At 44.8% G+C, this 26,581-nt stretch overlaps 1 pseudogene; it reads right to left on the reverse strand.

Moving 5' to 3' along the window:
• Positions 1 to 666: 666 nt before the first annotated feature.
• The window catches only part of LOC137522247 (sacsin-like), a 97,372-nt pseudogene continuing 71,457 nt past the window's right edge, over positions 667 to 26,581 (reverse strand).

Below are 26,581 nucleotides of genomic sequence, written 5' to 3' on the forward strand. Positions count from 1 at the left end.
GGAAAGGTTTTCAAATGTTATTTTATGTACTTAAGAGTAGTTACTTAAATTTTAGTAAAAATGCTGTCATTTTGGTTAACGGTCATGAGGTATGAAAAAAACTCAGGGAAACAAAGTTAAGGCTGTAGATACACTATGAACTGTTTCAGAGTGCTTTTCTGACCATCAGCGCTTTCTGAGCATTTTTTTTAAACGCTCCTGTTGACTTGCATTAAAATCCCGGTTAAATATCAGCAATCGTGATTTTCAGAAAGATCGTGATTGTGGCAATTATACAGCTATTTTACTGCAAGTTAATGGGAGCGTTTTTTAAAAAATAAAACACTCAAAGAGCTGGTGGTCAGAAAAGCACCCAGAAAGTGCTAACAGTGTGTCTACAGCCTAACAGTCATTTTGCAATTTATTCTCATTAAACATTTCCTGTCTTTTTCAACTCGTAACTAGCTGTGCGGTCTTAAAGGATCTAGATCAGGCATGGGCAAACTTGGCCCTCCAGCTGTTCCGGAACTACAAGTCCCACAATGCATTTGCCTTTATGAGTCATGACTGTGGCTGTCAGACTCCTGCAATGCATTGTGGGACTTGTAGTTCTGTAACAGCTGGAGGGCCAAGTTTGCCCATGCCTGATCTAGATGCTTAAATTGCATTTTTTGCAAAGCATGAAGTTAGTGCATTCCAGTGTTCCCTTCAGTGCTCTAGGGCAAGATATCTTGATCTTTTAGGAAAAAACATAATCCTTTATCTTCTGCAAAATGCGGTCTGCAAGTGTAATAACTTCTGCTATTTTGTCTGATGGAAAACTTCCATTGGGAATTTGGGGTGGAGGGAAACTGCTCGGATATTGGGTTTTCTGGTCATCTACACCATGTCTTGTGATTTGTAATACCTGATCAAGAAGACCTTGAAGACCTTCACTGTAGGAAGATACCTTTTCAGCTAAGGTGGCTAGGCCTTCATTCCTGTCGACATTTTCCCCCTTCATATACTGTGCTGCAATGAGAGCCTTTTTCATAGCTTGGTGCACTTTGTAAAATACCCATTCTGTTTGTCGGTCAATATCATTCTCGGCAGCATCCAAATCGGATTTGGCTTGCCTCAGCCACCTCTCGGCCTCTTGAGGTTTTGGTTGAGCTGTGCTGCCATAGCCCAAATAACCATAACGGTGCGCAGCTTTTCTTGAAGAGCTTTGTCTGTGTTGTTTGTGTTGGAAAGCTTCTCGGTCCCATTTTACCCAAAATGTAGTAACGCCTCCCGATTTGTTGGAATGACGACTGGATGTTGTGCAAAGCTGAATGCCCTCACCAGCTTCCATTTCTATAACCTTCTGCTGAGAATATTTGAAAACCTCTGTTGAGATTTCCTTGTGACCTAGGTTTCTGTCTGGGTGGTACGTTAAGTAGATGCGTCTTGTGGCTTTTATCCTTTCAGCTTGAGGCAGTTGCTGTATTCTGATTAGATCCTGGTCAATTTCTTCTTTAATTTTTTCCAAAGAACTTGCGTGCCATCTTTCAGAACTTTGCTGTGGCGTTCCTATGCTATCATGTGGGATAAGAGCTTTTGAATCGAAGTTTGCAGAACTTTTAAACTGATATAAATCAAATACACTAACATCAATTAATTTTTCTTGACCAATGTCTATGCGATACATCGGGACTTCACAACCTTCAAATATTTTAGCATCCAGCTCCTCCTTAATTACAGCATGCAGATACACCTCATCTTCTTCTTCAGGAACCTTGTAGCCCACATAGTCCCCTACTTTAAATGTATTGGCATTATTCATTTCCAAGCTGTCATACCACTCTTTGTCAATCACTTCTCCAGGTTTTTTTACAGGGGATTTTGCTTTCACCCTCGTTAATCCATACGTCATTATCCTTCAGTACTTCCTGTATCTCATGAGGACTATCACAAGCAAGCATTCCTTCAACTATATTTCTTGATTTTTCTGTTAATACATTACCAATTAAGTTGTTAATTTGGCATACAAGAGTTTTCAGTACCTGAATAAACTTGTTGTTCTTTTTTAAATCAGTGTGTTGGACGTAAATCTCACAACAGCAGTCTCCTTGTTTTAGAGCAAAAACTGGTCTCTTCATTATGGATCCCTTCACTGTTTCATCTTTATACACAAGACTCGTTAGGAGTTTACAACAGCATATGACCTCTAGTTTTCAAAAAATATTGGAGCATTTTTGTTCTCCTTCCTCCTGGCTAATCTTACCATTGCTCTGGCTCCGCAGAAGGCAAACCAGGCCATCAAGAAAAGATGGAGAATGAAGATGTTCCTCTAGAGTTCTTTTGACTATGCACTCTTCAAGCGCACACCTTTGAAAATCATGGATAGCCTCAACTGTAATGTCAGAAAGCAATTTTGGGCGAATCTCCACAGGTAATAGTTGGAGAAGGTGTTTTGTTTTATATAGGTCAAAATCAAGGTGCAGAAATAATAATTCAGATGCAATATTCCATTCCTTAATTTCCCCCTCAGGTCGACAGTCATTTAGGATCAAACTGGATGACATATAGAGTTTGCCATTAATTGCTGGAAGATACAGGGGTCTGAGATTCTGAAGATTATGTTTTGGCACTTTGCTTTCCAGAAGCCTGAAAAATTGCTCTATAGCTTCAGAGACAGTCTTTTGGAGGTTAGGATGCAAAGACTCTTTGTCTTCCGTGTCCGCATGAATAGATAAAAGAACGTTTGCAAAGTGAATCACAGAGGCCTCTGCCTCAACTCCTACTTTTTGAAACAGATTACTGTAACATGCCAGCAGTGGAGGCAATTTGTAAAGATATGGTCGAAAAACATCAGAATTTTGAAGGTTAAATACAATTTGTCCGGGTATGGCAAGGTCATTATCATCTACTAAAACAAATGGAACATTCTTGAGGGAATTGGGATCCACATCCGCAATGTGATTCTGAAGAAACCTGTAAGTTTTTTTTAAGACCTTCTGCCTGATCATTTTTAATTGTTTGTTGTTACATAGAGTTTTACAAACGTTTCTCACGTTTTCAGTTACTCAAGGAATGGGTGGTTCTGGAAGGACTCCACAGTTGTGTAGAATTAGCTATTGTTCTTCAGTACTTATGTTTTTTTCTATTAGTGGCATAGTGGTCCAAACCACATACTGATAACCGTTACATTTTAGCAGTGATCCCTGGAGAGGAATTGTCATGATGTTTTGAGTACATGGAGGATGTAAAGCTTCTAAATGTTCAACCTTCGATGGGATGACAAATGCAATTTTTCCCACCCTGGTTGTGAAACTGGAACTTAATTTGTCCAAATTCATAGAAAGCAAATAATCAAATAACTCCTCAGCTCTTGCGGTCAGAGTTTCTGTTGAGCATCTACTTTTTGCATCCTCCTGTATCACAGTGGCAAATTCGATAAAATCATCTTCTGTAAGTTGGTTTTTCATGCCCATCTTGTGCAGTAGAGTGCGCAATGGTGTTTTGTGCAACTTAAACATTTCCCAAAAATCGCTAGGGATGAAATAGTCCTGTAGTCCTAATGTGTTGAACAGATTTACAGCATCGTCATAAAAATATGAGGCTTGTTGCAGTTGTCCTTGTTTACTTTTGATAAGCTTAACTGGTCCGAGAAAGGATAAAATGTCCTTCTCTTTCTCCCGAAACCCTCTAAACTTTTGCAGATCTAAAACTATCTGTAGAACCGCCAACAACTGGTTTTCACGAAGGTACTGTACTCTTGGGAGGAGGAATTCAGTAAGCAGTTCAAGGTCACCAATTAGTGGAATGTTTAAGAATTTACAAGCTTGTCTTTTAAGGCTGGTATCTTTAAGGAATATTGTTTGCGAATCAATTTCAGAAAGTTTCAGAGCTTCCACCTCCAACCTTGAGCCAAGCAGATATTTTGTCTGATACTCATTCAAACTCTGTATTTTTCCATCATGTGCTTCAAACAGGGGTAAACACTGCAGGTTGTTTATAGATTTTGGCGTTCTTTGTTTATTAAGCTTTGATAAGATCCATTTTAGAAACATATCATGCTCGACATCATCCATCAGCTCCCAACGAAGATAATCTCTTCTGGAGCTCAGATGTTGAAGAACAACTTCAACATCTTCGGTGTTCAGCAGATAGGGCTGCAAGTAAAAAAGTATTTTAGCAGGAAATAAACGCAGTTCTAACATGGCAAATCCCAATTTCAAGAAATATTCAGCAACATCGCTTTGACTTGGAAGCAATATATTTTCTATATGAGCAAATGAAAGGATTTTGGGTTCTTTTTCATAATAACACACAGGTAAAACTGCCCAGTGATAGTACAAAGAGATAATGGACTCAAAAAGTTCAACCTTTTCATCTTGTTTCTTCTTGCTTATCTCACTTTCAAAGAATTTCCATAAATTTTCCAGCCACCTGGCCTTCTCAGTGGTAAGGATAGGGCAAGGTTTACTTGAAGACATGTTATGTAATTCACCCAAGTAATTCTTTACAAAAGCAGCAGAATTTGTGATAGTTAGAATTTTCAAAAAGCCAAGTTGAATCAATAAAGAGTGAACTGGTTGTATGTAGCAAACTGGCTGCTGTGATCAGGGAAAAGCTCATAGTATCTTGATGAAAATTTTGGATTACTTCTGTCAAAGATGTGGAGCAATCCGTCTACGGTAACTAGTAAAGGAACGCCTTGCAAATCAGTTACGGTTTTGGGTGACATTCCTTTCAGGCAGTATTCTACAAGAACCCTGCAGGTTTCCTCATCTCTGAGAAGAGTCCTGCACACAGAAGTAGGACATTCTTGACCATGAGGGACTAGCGGAGCATGTCTCATGAACTCACACAAGGACGGAGGACTTAGTTCCTGAACAGGTACTCCAGCTGATTTAAATTCCGTGCATAGAAAATTGGAGAACCCTCCAAATGCTAAGTGCATGTTAATCCTTTGCAAGGCAGATCCAACAGATTCATTTTCTTCATTAGTAAGGAAGAAAGGTTCTTCTGTGAGGTTGGTCTTACCAACACTTGTCCACTCAACATGAATACATGTTTTCTTTACAAGCTTCCCTTGAATTTCCTGTTCCTTGCACATTGGAACCACTTGCATTTTCTTTTCAAATATAGTCAAATATACCTTCCTAACTAATGTTTGCCACTGAGGAGACACAGACTTTGTCACCTTTGGAAAAAAATGTAAACATGTGGTCAAAAAAAGCTTGCAGGAGTCTAAATTCTGGAACTTGAGTTGTTCCCCTTGCTGCTTTGTAAATATTTTACACAGATATTCGAGAAGACAGCTGTACAGTGGAGCTAAAACATCTGAAAACAAAAATGTGTTCCACTCAGTCTTTGGGCTGTTCCCATCCTCTTGGCAGATGCCTCTCCGTGCTGAATCCACAATAAAATTGGCATTGACATGTACAGGAAGACCAGTTTCAAGTGGTAGAGGCAAGGTGCAGAAAGCTCTTCCTTGTATATAATGGCTGAGACAGGCAGCTACCGCACCATGGGGGACAACTGTTTGATGCAAACGGCCTGAAATTGTCTTCAAATTGTCCAAGCTTTTCTTGCCTTCTGTACCCATTTGTTTAAGTACAAGCCAGTGGCTTCCCTTACTTGACTTGCTGTGTGCAATATCTACAGTGTAAGGTACTTGAAAGAATGAGGTCTCCAACAAATGCTCTTTCTTCCTAGAAAACTCAAGGAGTCTTTGTTGAAAGGAAGACAGCATTTCTTCATCCTTACAATCTATTTTACATTCAACTGAAAAGTTTTCAATAAAGTCACCATTAGGTCTAATTTCAGAAAAACAAATCCTTCTAATGTTATTCAAGAAGAGGATCATGTTTTCTGCCTCTTGACTCAGTTCCTCACACATGCTTCTGATGTCCTGTACTGAAGAAGTTTCATTACTTATTTTTGACCTTGAGACAGTATTCGCCATCCTTAGTGGTAGTCGGAATAGTGTGCCTTCTTGCAGATCAAATTTTGAAGGTAAAAAGGTGTTATACACATCCTCAAATGTGTCCTTGAATTCATTGTTCACAGTAAACAGGTTACCTGGACTGGCTTCGTTAGAGATGTCCAAAAACAAAATATTAGGGTCAAAGACGCCCAAGGTGGTGTCACCAGTCACAAAAGATGGGCAATCAGTTATGTGGTACACAGAATTGAAGCCAAGTCCAAACTTTCCAGTGTTGTCTAAACGGTCCTCTTTGCTACCTATGCCCAGCTGCTGAATTCCATCAATATCTTTTGACTCAAACTTCTTATTGTTGTAAATGCACAGAGCTGGACCTTGCAGTGGATGCCATTCTTCTCCGAAAGTTCTCGTAGTGGGATGGGTTCTGCAGTCCAGTACAAAGTGTATTTCAGTCACCTCAGAATCATCTGCATTCTGAATAAATTCCTTCAAAATTTCTTTTTTTGAAGAGCACTCTTTTATAATGTTCTTGATTCTGGTGGTAAGTTGTTCCTTTGCACCAAACTGTGAAACCCAGTTGGAGAGATTGGAAATTTTTAGATTCTGAAGTATATGTTGGGTTTTTGGTGTAACACCAAATTTTGATACCACCTCTCGTGGAATTCTATCATGGCAAAAATATTGGTCTTCATTATAGGGAATCCAGGGCGTGTCATAGTAAAAGATATCACTCACATGACGCAATATGCCTTGCTTGTCAGGTATATATATAAGCTTTGCTACAGATGGTTCATATGATGCAAATCCAGACTTTTCTAAGCTGTGATTTATCAAGTTAACGGCAAGTTGTAATTCTCGAACCGAAAGTTGTTGTTCTCCAATCTGATTAGCCATCTGGCTGAGAACAGAAAAGTAATCTTGGGCTAAAAATTCTTTCCGTACTCCAATACAAGCCCAGAGTTCATCAAATGGTTCGTAATCTTTTAGAAGTTTGTGCAAATAAGGGTGCGCATTAAAAGGAATTTGATGGGCGACTACCTTAAGTGAAACAAATTCTTCATCCACATAAACAAAATTCATAGCGGCAGCTTCCCTCTTTATCTCCAGATAACGATTTGGGCATTTCTCAATTTCTATATTAAAATAATTGTAGCATTGTTTTGCTATCTGATGCATATCTTCAGGTTTGAACCGGTTGGGAACTTTGCAAGCTTCTTGCAGTTGGGAGAACACTGTCTCAAATGAAGGAAGACTATTAAGGCCCAAAAAGGACAGCAATGCGTTAGACCATTTGACCTTTCCTAAATGTTCTTTGCTGAGCACATGTTCGACCATGCAGACAAGAGCTATGTGTTTGTAATAATAAAGCCCATTTGATTTCATTAATGTTACATCTCTTGACTGGACATCTTTGCTTTGAGGGGGGATAGCAGGAAGAAACAGGATCTCTCTGAATAGTCCATGATGGACTGTGTCAAGTCCTTTCTGAAGCAGGTCATTAAGTAATTCCAAAATGCAGCCAATTCGATTTAAAGCTTTAGCCCTATCAATCCTCCAGACATCTTTTATTTTGCTGGCTCTCTGCAGGAGCTCAGTCATGGGCAGGCTGTCCTTCTGCATCCCTAAAGTCTGTAAACGTACCAGTCTTTCTGGTCTCAGAAATTCAACTTCTCCAGGAAAACACCCTTCTTCAGGATCATACAGTAATGACACCTTTCCCTTTGGATGCACAAGTTTCCCAATAAACTGCATTCTGCCATTAGAAGATGGGATACAAGGTTTAGACATCAGTAGTTGATCAAGACATTTATTCTGGAGATCAATGGCATGAAGTACTAACTTATTTCTGTCCTCTACACTTATATCCTCCAGCTGTTCAAATATTATCTCCTTGTAGAACCTCTCAGAGTTGTAAAAATTCTTCTCCAGTTCACTGAAGCAAGAACTTGCGCTGAAACTTTTTCTCACCCATTTTGGAAGGCTTACTGCCATATATGGCTTTTTAAGTAGCGAGGAAAATACCTTTTTGGCAAGATGTTGTATGATCTCATCTTGGATATCTTCTAGATCTAAAAAGCAGGCATGTTTGACTGTGCACCATTCTTGGCCATTGCTAAACAGAGCAGGGAGTGAGTTTCTCAGTCCAAAAGTAACAGCATGGTAAAATCTTTTAACTGCTCCTGCGTAAAAGGTGTTGACTTTTGTGGTGTCTGGCCAAAATGTGTACTAGTCGTAGTCCTGCAAGTCACCCTGTTGATACAAGCTCTGTAACTGAGTCAGTGCTGTTATCATTGCAACCAGGAGCGCATCACAGAGCAGTTTCTTATTCCAGTCGCCTTTTACAGTTGTATCCCATAGGTTTTCGCGATTTGACATGACAGCAAAAGTCCCATTGATGTGAAAGGGAAGGCTAGAGGACACAGGCAGGGGAAGGTAACAGAAAACCATGCCTTGGAATTCTTCCAAAGCGGGGGTCCATTTCTCATAATTGGGACATTTCTTTAGAGGAAGGGCAATTCCGTAAACTGGCAAACTGAAGATATTTTTATCTTCTACAAACATCTGGTATGATTCATTGACACCAAGACTGGATTGCGTTAGATAATACTTGCTCTCAATGGCTGTAATTTGTTCAGTCAGTTTTATGATATTTGAAGTGGTAAAGTCCAAGATTAGTAGCGGTGTTTCAAGCTTCTTAGATGTTTCAATCTGTTCTTTTTGCAAGGACACCTCCAGGGGCACAGCCAGTGTTTGGACTATTTCTTTTTGAACGTGCACTTTTATAATCTTCTCTTTAGGGTCACAACCATCAGAAAGGACATTTAATTCTACTTCCCTCACATGTTTTAAGAAAATGAGAAGTGTGTCAGCAAAAGCCTCAAAATCATTCATGAGCGTATAGATTTGTTCTTCGCTGAAGGCTTAGTGACAGATTTTTGAGTCATTAGCTTCTTTTTCAGTCCGGAATGGCAAGCGAATAAGAGTTCCATCAAAGAAGAAAGGTTGTTCAAATTCACAGCCAAACACACCGAGGAAAGGCTGGAATTGGTCAGGAAAGGCATGAAGAGGTTTAGAATTTTTTTGGAGATCCAACTTCATTCCTGGGTTATTGCTTAGAATGTGTTTCTGTAAGTGATTGACATTGGGATCAAATACGAGTATGGTGGACCTACTTAGAATTGCAGGCACATCCGTAATATGGTAGACAGTGTTAAAACCCAAGCCAAATTTTCCAATTTTGTGGGCCTGTGTTTCTTTAGTGGCTGCACCAATTTGCGTAATGTTTATAAAGTCCTTCTGTGTGAATGTGCTGTTGTTGTAAGACCACAGTGCAGGTCCATGACAGCTAGCCATGCCCGGATCTATGAGAGTTTGTCGATTATCCAAGTTCTGTCTCATATCCACCAAAAATTTGCACTCTGTTGCATCTGCATCTTCTGAATTTTGTATGAGTTCTTTAAAAATCTCTGCGAGTTCACTGTATTCCCGAAGGATGTTTCTAATGCGAAGAGTCACTGGTTCAGATGGTCCCCATGGCTCAAAAAACTCTGGCTTTAATACCTTAGTGCTCAGAAGCTGAACCTTCAAAAATCTTGCCGTTGCCACAGAAACCTCTTCATGTACAATAGAACAGTCCATGTCATTAGCAAAGGTACTTGATAAATTCTGTTTATCAATATCACAAAACAAAGTTTTGGACAGTGGCTCTAATGCAAATCCATGGCTTCGAGACTGAACTGGTATAGGAAGGTCATCTGTTCCATCTACAGAATCCATCCAGTCCAAGATCAGAACTGCAAGTTTTAAGTCTTTGTATGTTCCAAGGCCTGAAGAAACACCTTGTAGGCGCTCTTTTAATTTGTACAGCACTTCAACTACCTCTTGGTTTGACAAGGTTTTCTTTACACCACATCTTGTGAAGAGAGGCTGGTAGGCTAGGTAACTCGAAGGAATACTTTTGGCAAAGGAGCTGAGATCCAAGCCATCAGGATAGGACATAACAATCTCAAGTGGGGACGAAAAGCCATTTCCATTCCATATTAGAAGTTCAGAGAGAAGATGATCATGGAACTGGGAAAGATTATCTTGCATGTAATCATATACCTTCTGCAGCTTCCGTTCAAAGGAGTTTTCTTTTGCACCATTTTTGTACTGTTTACAAAGAGCTTTAAGATGTTCATTTACTTTTGTAGGAGGTGGCTGCTTACTTAAGCCAAGAGTGGCATTTGACTTTTCTGAGAAGTCACTTGTAAAAGCCATTGAAAATCCAACAATGTCACGATACACAACAGTTCTCACATTTACTGGTTGGCTGAAAACCAACTGTGAATTGTAATTCTTAGCTGGAACCCAGGGAAGGTTGCAGAGTTTCTGTAAGCTGTGAGGAGGAAATCGAGATAAAACACTAGTTTCATTGCAAACTTTGACCAGTGCTTTGGCCTTTGCAGCAGAGTGATGTGATCCATTTTTCCTTACAGTTTCAGCAATTTGTAGAACCTCATCAGGTGTAAGATCCTCGATGGAGCCCTTTAGCCCCAACTGCTTCAGTGAAGCCAACACAGAATCTTCATGATAATCTGAGGGTGGGAATTTTTCAAGTGCAAGCAGCTCCTTTAGAATGTCTATTTTTGGTTAAAAAAAGAGCACACGGTTGGGTAAAATGACCATTGGAAGGTATGAAGTTCAGATCTCTGCATAGGTTCTTCAGCTGGCCACTCTGAGTAAAAAGCACTTGTCCATTTCTCAGTATCCACAACATGGCACTTTCGGCTTTGTTTGGAAGAGCAGCATATTTTTTATTTTGGATTGCGGTCACGGTCATCAAAGCCACATCTGCCGCATTCAGCAGTCTGATTTGCATTTGCTGGAGCATCCTTCGGTCGGATTCATCTCTGCATTTTATTACTATGTTCGGCAAAATCAGGTCATGAGGGACAGCTGGGACAGTGTCCTTCTGGATGGCATCTAAACCACATGCAGCCACCTGTTTGGGGTTTGTAGCTGCAATAGATGGGGCACTGCAGAAGATTGGTAGTTTGTGCAGAATATCCAGCTCTGAGGGCGTGAAGGAGTAGGCTTGAGAAAGCACTTCACAAAGCAGCTTTATATATTCATCAGTAGCCTCCATGAGTACTTTTGAGATCTGATTTACATCCAAGTGGGTGAAGGCTTTCAGGATATTATTTGAGGTTGGTGCCAGAAGGTACAGGTCCAGGTTTTTATGCCACAACCAAGAGTTCTTACGTCGTAGGACAGTACAGCCGGCTTTCTCCAGGATTGCCGAGATGCAGTCAGCCAGGCTGTGGCGGTCGCAGTTTTGTAGAAGTAATGTTGTCTTTCTTTTTAGCCGTGCAAGCTGAATTTCAGAAGAACTTTCATCCACCAGATTTAAGGGCACAATGGGCTGCTGTTCAAAGGAGTCCAGTGTAGGATATCGTTGGAGGAAGGTCCACAGTGCAGTAATCCATTGTAGTGGTGGATGGTCCCGATTTTGTGGATACCAGGTGACTTTATCAGGACAAAGAAGCCAACTTCCTGGAAGAGCTTCACGTAGCCGTCTACATACTACATCTTCGTTTAAGCATACCAGGTTCTTGAAGGTTTCTGGGGAAGAAAAGAAAAATCAGGATATTATGGTCTTATTAAGGCTTCACTATTAACTGCCTAGTAAAGGAATACAGCCAAATTTAATGGACATTTTGCATAACAAACCAGTTCTGCGTCCACTTGTACAGAATTATACCCTCACATCTCAAAATACACTTTAGATCTGTATTATCCCTTCAACCAACCTCCTCTATGGTCATACAGAATGACAAATAGCAAAAATGGTTAATACAATGTAATTTTGTGTAGATGCAAAGCTTATGTTAATTTTATGCAAATGCATGCAGCTTGAGATAGAACAAACCAAATGCCATAGCTGGTGATGCTGATACCATCTATATTTAACCCAAAACACAATTGCTGCGTAATTTTTTGGAGGTGTCTGGGCTGAAAACGGTCATGTCCCAGTTGTGCGGTCAGACTTTGGACACAATGTGGGCTGCACGACCGCTGACTGGAACCTAGTCCTGATGTTAATTGACAGCCATTTTTTTATTTTAACTCCCCACATAATAGTTTAGTGTTTCCAAACATGATGCTACATGTCTCATTTACCCTAAAAATTTTTTTAGAAGCAATGTAAAGGCCACTTCCGGTTTTCCTATCCGGATATCTGAATCCGTGCGGATATCCCGGATAATGTGTTTAGATATCCGCGGATACCAAAAAGTTCAGATTCGGATATCGGATTCGGATCCGGATATCTGGGTATCCGGATCCGAAATCAATTCGGATTTTGAAAAAGGGTATCCGAGCAGCACTGATTGGAAGCCTCTTAAAGTAAACCTGAGACAGGCAAAGTAAGAGATTTTATACTTGCCAGGGGCTTCCTCTAGCCCCACGAGCACCAACGCGTCCCTCGCCCTCCTCCTCAGTGGTTCCGTTCACCCGATATTGATCCCGGTAATCTGTCTCAGCCGCACCAGTCAGCTCTTCTGTGCATGCGCAGAGGGGCCGACTGGCACAGCTGAGCCAGGTTACCATGTGAACGAAGGCACTCGGTAGGATGGCGAGGGATACATCAGTGCTCATGGGGCTGGAGGAAGCCGTGGATAAGTATAAAATCTCTTACTTTGCCTGTCTCAGGTACATTTTAAGGATCCAGGAGGAAAAGTATTTAACTTTTCCCTTTTGGAAAGTCATAGGTTTGCTTCAATATTAATAGAAATGTTAAATCATCTCAAAATTATGAGCATTTCACTGACCATCTCCATTAAAGGAAACCTGAAGTGTGAAGGGTATAGAGGCTGCCATATCTATTTTCTTTTAAAATTATACCACCTGCCTGTCTTCATGCTGATCTCTTTGGCTGCTGTAATGTCTGAATCACACACCTGAAAAAGGCATGCAGCTAATCCAGCCACACTTCAGTAAAACATCTGACCTGCATGCTTGGCATATCTATGGCATACATGTCAAACTCTGGCCTGCAGGCCAAATCTGTCCTGCAGAGCCATTACATTTGGCCGCAGGTGGTTTTCCCACTTTGCATTATGTTTGGCCAACTCTTTGGCCCACCATTGAAGCTATATTGGGGTAAAGCCTTAGATCACCAGGGAAACCATATGGGGGAGTGAGGGGGAAAGCACTAGATGCCAAGGAGCTGTTTTGGGGGAGGGGTAGGTCTCTGGATACCAGGTAACTGTTTAGGGGTGTGAGTGAGGACCACTAGACACTAGGAAACTATTGAGGGTAACCACTAGACACCAGGGAACTGTATAGGGGAGGGGGCCACTAGACACCAGAGAACTATGTAAAAGTGGGATGGAAGGGGCCACTAGACACCAGGGAACTGTATGGGGGGGAGCATTAGACAACAGAGAATGTTTTAAGAGATAGAGGTAACCACTAGACATTGAGGTTGGCCCTTGTGACCTTGTCCTAGTGTTCAGTTTCGGCCCACTTTGTATTTGAGTTTGACATCCCAGGTCTATGGCTACAAGTATTCGAGAGAGAGATCAGTAGGACAACCAGGCAATCTGCATAGTTTAAAAGGAAATAAACAATGGCAGCCTTTTCACGTCAGGTGTCCTTTTGGACCAATTCTACTCAGAATGTATATTTTGGTATTGGATGATCATAATAATAGGTTAATATATGCAAGCTGTCCACTCTCCAGAAATAATAAACATCTTCCCATGGTGGGGGCAAGCACCATGGGCGTAGCAATAGGGGTTGCAGAGGTAGCGACCGCATCGGGGCCCTTGGGCCAGAGGGGCCCCATGGGGCCCTTACTAAACCAAAGTATAAGCTGTTTATTGGTCCTGAGGTGGAAGTAATCACTTCTATAGATGCTTTGAATGGTAGTAATCATTAACGAACTGTTCCCCATCCCCTTCTTGCACCTCTAATACTGTAGATGACCTTGGCAGGTTTTGGTGCGCCGTATCAATTGTTACGTATAGAGTGCTTGGTGGGGCCCAATGTAAAACTCGCACCGGGGCCCCGAGCTCCATAGCTACGCCACTGGCAAGCACCCAACACCTTCAAAAAAGCACTCAAAACCCACTTCTTCAAGGAGGCCTAAATCAACTCAACACTGCCCTAACCCTCTCTGCCAAGAACTTCTTGCTGCACCCCCTCCCTTCGTGTCACCACCCCCTCCCTCTAGACTGTAAGCCTTTGGCGGTGTGCGCTTTACCCAGAATTATGGGACTTATGGTATTTTTACCACTACCACTCCAGTGTATGATCTGGCATTGTATTACTATCTGCATTGTGTTGTGTATCTTATTGCTTGTTACTATTGTTGTATCTATTGTCTATTATCTGTATTGTGCTGTCACCCCTGTTATTGTCTGTAATCCTATTTATTGTACAGCGCTGCGTAATATGTTGGCGCTATATAAATCCAATACATAATAATAATCTTCACAGGTAATTAATCGTGCAAGGCCATGACAAAAGACTAAGGCTGCTTTCACAGTGGGACGTTACAGGCGCACGTTAGAGCAGCCTGTAACGCAGCCCAACTCACAGTAATGAAAAATCAATGGGCTGTTCACAGTGCCCACGTTGCGTTACGTTGTAACGCAAGACGTCAAGACAACGTACTGCATGCAGTACTTTAGACGCGGCTAAGCCGCGTTAGACTGTTTGCACATGCTCAGTAATGTTGGGGAGGAGCGGAGAGCGGCCAGGCACATGGCTAATTAATATTCACTGCACTTTGTGACGTGTGCAGTGTTTACTTCCTGGAGCGGCCACTCTGTGCGGCGATTGGCTGGCGGGACCACGTGATGCCGCATGCGTCCAAGAGTACGCATCACGGCATCACGGACGCCAGAGTGAGCTGCACAACGCGGCTCACTCTGACGTCCACATCAAAGAGCACCAGGCGTTGCGTTAGGGGCACGTTATGCGACCATAACATCCCCTAAAACGCAACGTCCTGGTGTGTAAGTAGCCTAAAGGGTCAGTCAATGTAGTTCTCCTGGAATGAAGAACCTACTGCTAGGGGTTTTACATGCACAACCTCAATTTAGTAGAAACCCACTGATGTATGGTGGCAATCGTTTACAGCCCTCATCTGGGTCATATCATACCATAGTGAGGTCTATGAACTCAACGCCATGTCATCTTCCTAACATGTGCATTGCCAAAGAAAGCTATAGTGGGCCTCAAGAGAATAAGATTGGCAACAACTGCACCTTCTGTCATGTATCAAGCACATTTTTATCCCATCAAAAAAAAGTTGACATAAAACCATTTAAAGGGCAACTGAAGCAAGAGGGATATGGAGGCTGCCATATTTATTTCCTTTTAAGCAATACCGGTTGCCTGGCTATCCTGCTAATCCTCTGCCTCTAATATTTTTAGCCATAAACCCTAAACAAGCATGCAGCAGATCAGGTGTTTCTGACATTGTCATATTTTGACAAGATTAGCTGCATGCTTGTTTCTGGCATTATTCAGACACTACTGCATCCTAATAGAGCAGCAGGACAACCAGGCAACTGGTATTGTATAAAAAGAAATAAAAATGGCAGCCTCCATATATTTCTCACTTCAGTTGTCCTTTAACCATTTATGCAGCGTCGGCGTGAGCTTCACGTCCGCAGCGGCAGGTGCTAGAGCTGCAGGGACGCGCTAGTCACGTTCCCTGCAGTCTGGGGGGTCTGCAGGCGATCGTGTGGACAGATGCCCGTGATTGCACTGCTGCTGCTAGCAGGGGGGATTGGCTGCCAAGTCCCCTGTGCCAATCCGAGCAACTCCGCCGAGAATAAACTGTTTTTGTTCAAAAACAGTGTTTATTCTTACATAGAGCAGCCGCGTTATCTCCCACCGCTGATTTCTGCTGCCCGATCATTAAGTTTATGAATGGAAACAATGTTTCCATTCATAATCTCCCCACCGCCACCGTGATCGGAGGCTTCCGATGGAAGCCTACGTCACTTCCCCTAGTTACAATGTAACAATACATTGTATCCTATGTAGCATACAAAGTACGCTAATAGGATTTTTTTTTTCTCAGCGGGGACATCTTTTGGCCAAATAGTAAAGTACACCTACTGACTTTAGGGAAGAAAAAAAGAATCATATTTATGACAAGAGGGCGTATAATTATGAAATAATGGACTAAAAATGAGTGATGGATGTAAAACTGAAAACATGCACCTTTATTTCCAAATAAAATATTGTCACCATACATTATACTAGGGATATAATTTTAACGTTGCAATAACCCAGGATAAATGGCAAAATAAAATGTGTGGGGTTTAATTATGGTAGCATAAATTATTTTAAAACTATAATGGCTGAAAACTGAAAAACAATGATTTTTTTCAATTTTTTTTCTTATTATTCCCATCATAATGCATTTAGAATAAAATAATTATTAGCATAATGTACGACCCAAAGAAAGCCTAATTGGTGGCAGAACAAACAAGGTATAGATCATTTAGTTGTGATAAGTAGTGATAAAGTTATTGGGGAATGAATGGGAGAAGTGCTGACAGGTGAAAATTCCTCTCGTCCATAAGGTGCAAAATACACACGGGCTGAAATGGTTAAAGTGGAACTTTATCCCAGGATTGAACTTCATGCCAATCAGTACCCCCTAATCCACAATAAATCTTCACCTCTTCTCAAATAGATCATCAAGGAGGGTTGTGTGACTGATAGTGACTGAAACCCCTCCCATGGTGTCTACTAAGGGCCATGGCCCAAGGGGCCATTCTTAGGCAAAGGCATTCCAGGCCATTGCAATGAGTGCTATTTGTCCTGGGGAAACCATGCCCCTGAATTCCCCCGTGCCACCTCTACCCCTGCTGTCCCTTTGTGCCTCCTGTCTCCCTGTGCCACCTCTGCCCTCCTGCGCTTCCCTCTGTCCCCCATTGTGATGCCTTCTGTTCCCTTTTGTGACTCCCTCTGCTCTCATCAGTGTGCCTCCTTTTGTCCTCCTGTTGTGCCTCTTTCTGTACAATATACAATACAATAACATTTGTAAAGCGCTTTTCTCCCATAGGACTCAAAGTGCATAGTTGTGTCTCAGATTAATACAGTGCTGCAGGCTGGGTTGTGTTATAGAGGAAATAATCAGGTGTTCATGAATGCCAGACTGAAGAGGTAGGTTTTCAGTTTAGACTTAAATGCTTCCAGGGATGGAGCTGTCCACTCCTGATTGGGAGTGGCAGGGAGTTCCAAAGTGTAGGGGCAGCATGACAAAAGGCTCGGTCTCCAAAGGTTTTGAGGTGGACTCTGGGGGTGACCAAGGTATTACATCCTTTTGATCTGAGATTGTGGGGGATGTGATGCACCTGTCCCTTTCTGTCCCTTTGCACTGCCTTTCCCCCCTGAGCATCCCTCTGTACACCCTTTGTGCCTCCGTCTGCCCCCTTTGTGCCCCCTTCTGTCCCCTTTGTGCCCCCTTCTGTCCCCTTTGTGCCCCCTATTTTCTGCATTTATGCCTAATTTTCCAGCGTAAAATGCCTTTAAATATAAACAATGCTTAGAAACAAAAAATATTACGTAAAGACAGCCTAGATTATCCTGAAAAAAGCAATATACATAACTTTGATGGCACAAGTTATTAAACATGGTATTGCTGTGACAACAAATGCCAAAACTGGGGTAAAAACTCTGAAACCGGAAGTGGTTAAATTTGTATGCAGGATGAAATGATTTGCACCCAATTAACTGCCTCTACCCAGCAACAGCCCTGAAGGTGACTCTATAGTGCAGCATCAGGCCGCTGGTGGTAACACAGGCATGAATGATGCTTCCGTTATACAAGCAGATACCTCTAACAAACGCATGTCAAACTCTGGCCCGTGGGCCAAATCTGGCCTGCAGAGCCATGAAATTTGTCCCACAAGTAGCTTCCCCACTGTGCATAGCTTGGCCCACTCTAAACCACCAGGGAAGCTATGTTGAGAGTGAAGGCCTAAATAACTGGGAAGCCATATGGGGGAGGGAGGGGAAAGCACAAGACACCAGGAAACTGTATGGGGGGGGGGGGGGGGAGTACCACTAAACACCAGGGAACTGTATGGGGGGGGGGGGGGCATTATACACAAGGGAACTTTATGAAGGAGGGACGTGGCCGCTGTTCATTGAGGTTGGCCGCCGACCTGGTCCCAGTGTTCATTTGTGACCCACTTTGTATTTGACACCCCCACTTTAATATCCCATTAGCCACCTCTTCTCCAGTGGCCTTCAGACCAGGAGGAAATAAGCAAACCAGGTTCACTTGAGGGGATTTGGTCAGGAGGTCTCTCCACAAGGGTGACAGGAATGTTAAAATCCAACACACAACATTGCTACATTCACACAAAACCCAAAGTAGGCATTTAAGTTTTGTATTTAAACAATGCAAATATCCTTACTGGCTTTTCCAAGATCTGTGAAGAACAGGCGGAGATCAGCAGGCAGATCTTCAGGAATAAACCTATGTGCAAGTCCAGGTAATAAGACTCTGTGTACAAAAACAAAACAACAGAAAAACAAAATGTTAGTGACTATGAAACATAATGCACCCCTTTTGCATAAGCCACACACTTCCTTACATCCCACTGTCACGCCCTGGTCTCAACCACTGAGGGGGTGGAGACTCAATGGGACTGCACTGCTGAAGTGGCAAGATCACGTAGTATGCCGCCAAGCCACTATAGCATCGCCTTAAAGGACAACTGAAGAGAGAACAGTATGGAGGCTGCCATATTATTTCCTTTTACACAATGCCAGTTGCCTGGCAGCCCTGCTGATCTATGTGGCTACATCTGACAATAATGTCAGAAACACCTGATCTGCTGCATGCTTGTTCAGGGTCTATGGTTAAAAGTATTAGAGGCAGAGGATCCGCAGGACAGCCAGGCAACTGGTATTGCTTAAAGCAGGGCTGTGGAGTCGGAGTTGGAGTTGGAGTCGGATGTCAAGGAGTCGGAGTCAAGGAGTCGGGGCAAGTTTTGGCACCCGGAGTTGGAGTAGTTGATTTCATAAACTGAGGAGTCAGATGATTTTTGTACAAAATCCACATCCCTGTTAAGTATTAGACTAAGGAGTCGGAGTCGAGGTAGGAGCCATTTTGGGTACTCGGAGTCGTGGTTATCATAAACTGAGGAGTCAGATGATTTTTGTACAAAATCCACAGCCCTGTTAAGTATTAGACTAAGGAGTCGGAGTCGGAGCCATTTTGGGTACCCGGAGTGGGAGTTGGAGTCGTGGTTTCATAAACTGAGGAGTCGGAGTCAAAAGATTTTTGTACTGACTCCACAGCCCTGGCTTAAAGGGCAATAAAAATGGCAGTCTCCATATACCTCTTGTTACAGTTGTCTTTTAATTACGTTTGCTTAAAACTCCAGGTGAAGGATGGTTTTAGCTTTGGATAGTGGGGAAAGGAATTGCAACCAATTTGGGATTTGCATGCTGTTTCTGTCCCTATTGATACTTTCCCTCACTTCAGATGGGGACTGAAGAAGCATCAATTAGAAAAGAAAAAAAAATATATATAGATAGATAGATAGATAGATAGATAGATAGAGAGAGAGAGATATTGATTTCCTTTTAAGCAATACTCGTTGCCTGGCAGCCCTGCTAAGCTATTTGCCTCCAGCAGTGTGAATCACATCAGAAGAAAGCATGCAGCTAATCTTGTCAGATCTGACATTGTCAGAATCACCTGATCTGCTGCATGCTTGGTCAGGGGCTATGGCTGAAAGTATTAGAGGCAGAGGATCTGCAGGTTAGCCGGGCAACTGGTATTGCTTAAAAGGAAATAAATATGGCAGCCTCCATATACTTCTCACTACAGTTCCCCTTTAATACAAACAGGAATTAGGCACTTTTACTTAGCTGGGGTTTCTTCTAGTCCCCTGTAGTCCATCAGCTACCTCCCCATCCCCCCAGGCCTCTCAATTGTGCCGCTGTCAGCACCAGTAAAAACCATAACTGGGCCAGTTGGCAACTACTGCTCACACCACCCAACCGCACTCCATTTAACGGGAGCATTCTGCATATGCACAGTTTTTTTTTTAAGACTGCTCCCGGCTACGGAACCGTGATTAGCGGGTGCACGGGCGGGACCATGCTAGCTCAGTAGCCGTAACCCAACTTTATTGCGGACTTTACAGTAGCAGAACGGAGGGGACTGAACAGACACGGAGGGAGCAAACGGACTACAGGGGGCTGGAGGAAGCCACGGGTAAGTGTAAATCATTTTGCGAGAGTGCAATCTTTTTTCAGACCATCTAAAACTAAAATATGAAGACAGGCAGGGGTGTAACTAGGCCCCACCGGGCCCACCTGCAGAAATTCTGAGCTCCCCCCCCCGGTCCCGTTCGGGGGCCATTTTGGGGGGCTGGAGGGGTCGCAGCATGAGGGGAAAGCCATGGCCTTGCTTGGCGGGGAGGGGGGACGTTCCCCCCTCCCCCCTCACCTCAGGGCTCTCCCCTCCAGCTTAATTTACTGTCTGGGCAGCGGCAGCTACATACCTTCCGTGCTCTCCAGCGAGACTTCCTGTATAAACAGGAAGTCGCGTCAGAGACTAGAGAAAGGAACACACGCTGGAGCGCACAGAAGGTATGTAGCTGCCGCTGCCCAGACACTGCCCGCCGCTGCCCAGACAGTAATTTAAGCTGGAGGTGAGCGCAGAGGGGAGAGTCCCGAGGTGAGGGAGGGGGGGGGGACCTTCCCCCCTCCTCGCCGACTATGGGCATGGCTTTCCCCTCATGTTGCGTCCCCTCCAGCCCCCCAAAACGGCCCCGAGCAGGCCCTATTGTTACACCAGTGAAGACAGGCTTTCAATGGCTACAGATTAAAACAACTTTTTCACCAACAAAATACCCTAGGACTACAAGACCAGAGATGGAAGAAGCTTACCTAGGAAAGTCTTCACTGTCTATGTAAATCATGCTGTCCTCTGCATTTTGGAAACTTGTGAAGGATCCATCTGCTAAGGGTACTAGTTGAAGATTCAGCAGCTCGGTGTACTGTCCATCGCTGATGATATACTTCAGAATGGATTGCTTTTTTTCTTGTGAGAACGGATGCCACATCTTGCTGTTGCGTAACTTCTGCCTCACCAAATGTGGAGAAACAGGATTTGGTTTTGAGGCTAGCTGGAGGGTTGAGTAGACATGTCTTGGAACTTTAACTAGTGGAACTTTCAGTAACAGAAGAAGCTCCTCTAAACCAGCATGGTGGTCTTCATGTTCAGAAACTAGAAAAATCGCCTCTTTTGCAGTTATCCAGTAAGACTGGTCAGCTGTTTGAAAAACGCTTTCTTTCACCAAGTTCATGGCTATTTTATTTACAAGAGTATGCCATTTGTGTTTATGTTGTGTCTTTTCTGGGTCCGGCCAAATGCTTTGTGCCACTTCTGCTGGAATTTTGGACAACTTGACAAGAGCAACCACATTACGGATAGAGTTGGGCCGAACGGTTCGCCGGCGAACGGGGTTCGCGCGAACTTAGGTGGTTCGCGTGCGGGTACCGCACGCGAACCTTTTGCGGAAGAAGTTCGGTTCGCCCCATAATGCACCTGAGGGTCAACTTTGACCCTCTACATCACAGTCAGCAGGCCCAGTGTAGCCAATTAGGCTACACTAGCCCCTGGAGCCCCACCCCCCCTTATATAAGGCAGGCAGCGGCGGCCATTACGGCCACTCGTGTGCCTGCATTAGTCAGAGTAGGGCGAGCTGCTGCAGACTGTCTCTCAGGGAAAGATTAGTTAGGCTTAACTTCTTCCTGGCTGCATACCTGTTCTGTTCAGTGAGCCCTCAGCCCACTGCATACCTGTACTGTGATCCTGCCACTGCATAGCTGTTCAGTGATCCTGCCACAGCATACCTGTTCTGTTCAGTGAGCCCTCAGCCCACTGCATACCTGTACTGTGATCCTGCCACTGCATAGCTGTTCAGTGATCCTGCCACAGCATACCTGTTCTGTTCAGTGAGCCCTCAGCCCACTGCATACCTGTACTGTGATCCTGCCACTGCATAGCTGTTCAGTGATCCTGCCACAGCATACCTGTTCTGTTCAGTGAGCCCCCAGCCCACTGCATACCTGTACTGTGATCCTGCCACTGCATACCTGTTCAGTGATCCTGCCACAGCATACCTGTTCTGTTCAGTGAGCCCTCAGCCCACTGCATACCTGTACTGTGATCCTGCCACTGCATACCTGTTCAGTGATCCTGCCACAGCATACCTGTTCTGTTCAGTGAGCCCTCAGCCCACTGCATACCTGTACTGTGATCCTGCCACTGCATAGCTGTTCAGTGATCCTGCCACAGCATACCTGTTCTGTTCAGTGAGCCCTCAGACCACTGCATACCTGTACTGTGATCCTGCCACTGCATACCTGTTCAGTGATCCTGCCACAGCATACCTGTTCTGTTCAGTGAGCCCTCAGCCCACTGCATACCTGTACTGTGATACTGCCACTGCATACCTGTTCAGTGATCCTGCCACAGCATACCTGTTCTGTTCAGTGAGCCCTCAGCCCACTGCATACCTGTACTGTGATCCTGCCACTGCATAGCTGTTCAGTGATCCTGCCACAGCATACCTGTTCTGTTCAGTGAGCCCTCAGCCCACTGCATACCTGTACTGTGATCCTGCCACTGCATACCTGTTCAGTGATCCTGCCACAGCATACCTGTTCTGTTCAGTGAGCCCTCAGCCCACTGCATACCTGTACTGTGATCCTGCCACTGCATAGCTGTTCAGTGATCCTGCCACAGCATACCTGTTCTGTTCAGTGAGCCCCCAGCCCACTGCATACCTGTACTGTGATCCTGCCACTGCATACCTGTTCAGTGATCCTGCCACAGCATACCTGTTCTGTTCAGTGAGCCCTCAGCCCACTGCATACCTGTACTGTGATCCTGCCACTGCATACCTGTTCAGTGATCCTGCCACAGCATACCTGTTCTGTTCAGTGAGCCCTCAGCCCACTGCATACCTGTACTGTGATCCTGCCACTGCATAGCTGTTCAGTGATCCTGCCACAGCATACCTGTTCTGTTCAGTGAGCCCTCAGCCCACTGCATACCTGTACTGTGATCCTGCCACTGCATACCTGTTCAGTGATCCTGCCACAGCATACCTGTTCTGTTCAGTGAGCCCTCAGCCCACTGCATACCTGTACTGTGATACTGCCACTGCATACCTGTTCAGTGATCCTGCCACAGCATACCTGTTCTGTTCAGTGAGCCCTCAGCCCACTGCATACCTGTACTGTGATCCTGCCACTGCATACCTGTTCAGTGATCCTGCCACAGCATACCTGTTCTGTTCAGTGAGCCCTCAGCCCACTGCATACCTGTACTGTGATCCTGCCACTGCATAGCTGTTCAGTGATCCTGCCACAGCATACCTGTTCTGTTCAGTGAGCCCTCAGCCCACTGCATACCTGTACTGTGATCCTGCCACTGCATAGCTGTTCAGTGATCCTGCCACAGCATACCTGTTCTGTTCAGTGAGCCCCCAGCCCACTGCATACCTGTACTGTGATCCTGCCACTGCATACCTGTTCAGTGATCCTGCCACAGCATACCTGTTCTGTTCAGTGAGCCCTCAGCCCACTGCATACCTGTACTGTGATCCTGCCACTGCATACCTGTTCAGTGATCCTGCCACAGCATACCTGTTCTGTTCAGTGAGCCCTCAGCCCACTGCATACCTGTACTGTGATCCTGCCACTGCATAGCTGTTCAGTGATCCTGCCACAGCATACCTGTTCTGTTCAGTGAGCCCTCAGCCCACTGCATACCTGTACTGTGATCCTGCCACTGCATACCTGTTCAGTGATCCTGCCACAGCATACCTGTTCTGTTCAGTGAGCCCTCAGCCCACTGCATACCTGTACTGTGATACTGCCACTGCATACCTGTTCAGTGATCCTGCCACAGCATACCTGTTCTGTTCAGTGAGCCCTCAGCCCACTGCATACCTGTACTGTGATCCTGCCACTGCATACCTGTTCAGTGATCCTGCCACAGCATACCTGTTCTGTTCAGTGAGCCCTCAGCCCACTGCATACCTGTACTGTGATCCTGCCACTGCATAGCTGTTCAGTGATCCTGCCACAGCATACCTGTTCTGTTCAGTGAGCCCTCAGCCCACTGCATACCTGTACTGTGATCCTGCCACTGCATAGCTGTTCAGTGATCCTGCCACAGCATACCTGTTCTGTTCAGTGAGCCCCCAGCCCACTGCATACCTGTACTGTGATCCTGCCACTGCATACCTGTTCAGTGATCCTGCCACAGCATACCTGTTCTGTTCAGTGAGCCCTCAGCCCACTGCATACCTGTACTGTGATCCTGCCACTGCATACCTGTTCAGTGATCCTGCCACAGCATACCTGTTCTGTTCAGTGAGCCCTCAGCCCACTGCATACCTGTACTTTGATCCTGCCACTGCATAGCTGTTCAGTGATCCTGCCACAGCATACCTGTTCTGTTCAGTGAGCCCTCAGCCCACTGCATACCTGTACTGTGATCCTGCCACTGCATACCTGTTCAGTGATCCTGCCACAGCATACCTGTTCTGTTCAGTGAGCCCTCAGCCCACTGCATACCTGTACTGTGATACTGCCACTGCATACCTGTTCAGTGATCCTGCCACAGCATACCTGTTCTGTTCAGTGAGCCCTCAGCCCACTGCATACCTGTACTGTGATCCTGCCACTGCATACCTGTTCAGTGATCCTGCCACAGCATACCTGTTCTGTTCAGTGAGCCCCCAGCCCACTGCATACCTGTACTGTGATCCTGCCACTGCATACCTGTTCAGTGATCCTGCCACAGCATACCTGTTCTGTTCAGTGAGCCCTCAGCCCACTGCATACCTGTACTGTGATCCTGCCACTGCATAGCTGTTCAGTGATCCTGCCACAGCATACCTGTTCTGTTCAGTGAGCCCTCAGCCCACTGCATACCTGTACTGTGATCCTGCCACTGCATACCTGTTCAGTGATCCTGCCACTGTATACCTGTTCTGTGAACCCGCCACTGTATACCTGTTCTGTTCAGTGGACCCGCCACTGTATACCTGTTCTGTGAACCCGCCACTGTATACCTGTTCTGTTCAGTGGACCCGCCACTGTATACCTGTTCTGTGAACCCGCCACTGTATACCTGTTCTGTTCAGTGGACCCGCCACTGTATACCTGTTCTGTGAACCCGCCACTGTATACCTGTTCTGTTCAGTGGACCTGCCACTGTATACCTGTTTAGTGAACACGCCACTGCATACCTGTTGTGTTCAGTGAACCTGCCACTGCATACCTGTTCTGTGAACCCGCCACTGTATACCTGTTCTGTTCAGTGGACCCGCCACTGTATACCTGTTCTGTGAACCCGCCACTGTATACCTGTTCTGTTCAGTGGACCTGCCACTGTATACCTGTTTAGTGAACACGCCACTGCATACCTGTTGTGTTCAGTGAACCTGCCACTGCATACCTGTTCTGTGAACCCGCCACTGTATACCTGTTCTGTTCAGTGGACCCGCCACTGTATACCTGTTCTGTTCAGTGGACCTGCCACTGTATACCTGTTCTGTTCAGTGGACCTGCCACTGTATACCTGTTTAGTGAACACGCCACTGCATACCTGTTGTGTTCAGTGAACCCGCCACTGTATACCTGTACTGTTCAGTGAACCCACCGCATCAGTGCGCATACCTGTGCAGTTAAGTGAACCCACCTACCTACGTGAGTGCACGCAGTGTGATATACCACTCCGTGCATACCCGATATGGACAAAACAGGTAGAGGAAGAGGAAGAGGTAGTGGCAGAGGCAGAGGAAGGCCACCCGGCAGGTCTGCGCGAGGTCGTGTAAATGTAATTTCGTGTGGACCTGGCCCACAGTACAGTGCTCGGAAGAAGGCACGTCCCATCACCTCCCAAGATTGTCAGGACGTGGTTGAGTATTTAGCGACACAGAACACCTCATCTTGCTCAGCCACCAGCGCTACTACTAGCACCACTTCCGCTGCATTTGACACTTCGCAAGAATTATTTAGTGGTGGTGAAATCACTGATGCACAGCCATTGTTACAGCCAGATGAATTTTCACCAGCTCATATGTCTGCGTTACGCGACAACACTATGGATGTAACGTGTAAGGAGGATGAAGGACCTACACATTTGGATTTTTCTGAGGCAAGCGAAGCTGGGCAGGATGATTACGATGATGACGATGATAGGGATCCTCTGTATGTTCCCAATAGAGGAGATGAAGAGGGGGACAGTTCAGAGGGGGAGTCAGAGAGTAGTAGGAGGATAGAAGTTGCTGAAAGAAGCTGGGGCAGCTCTTCGTCAGAAACAGCTGGTGGCAGAGTCCGGCACCATGTATCGCCAGATTCGCCACCTATGTACAGCCAGCCAACTTGCCCTTCAGCATGAGCTGCTGAGGTGCCCACATCCCAGGGTGGCTCAGCGGTGTGGAAATTTTTTAATGTGTGTGCCTCAGATCGGACCAAAGCCATCTGTTCGCTCTGCCAACAAAAATTGAGCCGTGGAAAGGCCAACACTCACGTAGGGACAAGTGCCTTACGAAGGCACCTGCAGAAAAGGCACAAACAGCAATGGGATGGCCACCTGAGCAAAAGCAGCAGCAGCACACAAAAGCA

The sequence above is a fragment of the Hyperolius riggenbachi genome, chromosome 6 (genome assembly GCF_040937935.1).
Source record: "Hyperolius riggenbachi isolate aHypRig1 chromosome 6, aHypRig1.pri, whole genome shotgun sequence".
NCBI classification, from domain to species: Eukaryota; Metazoa; Chordata; class Amphibia; order Anura; family Hyperoliidae; genus Hyperolius; species Hyperolius riggenbachi.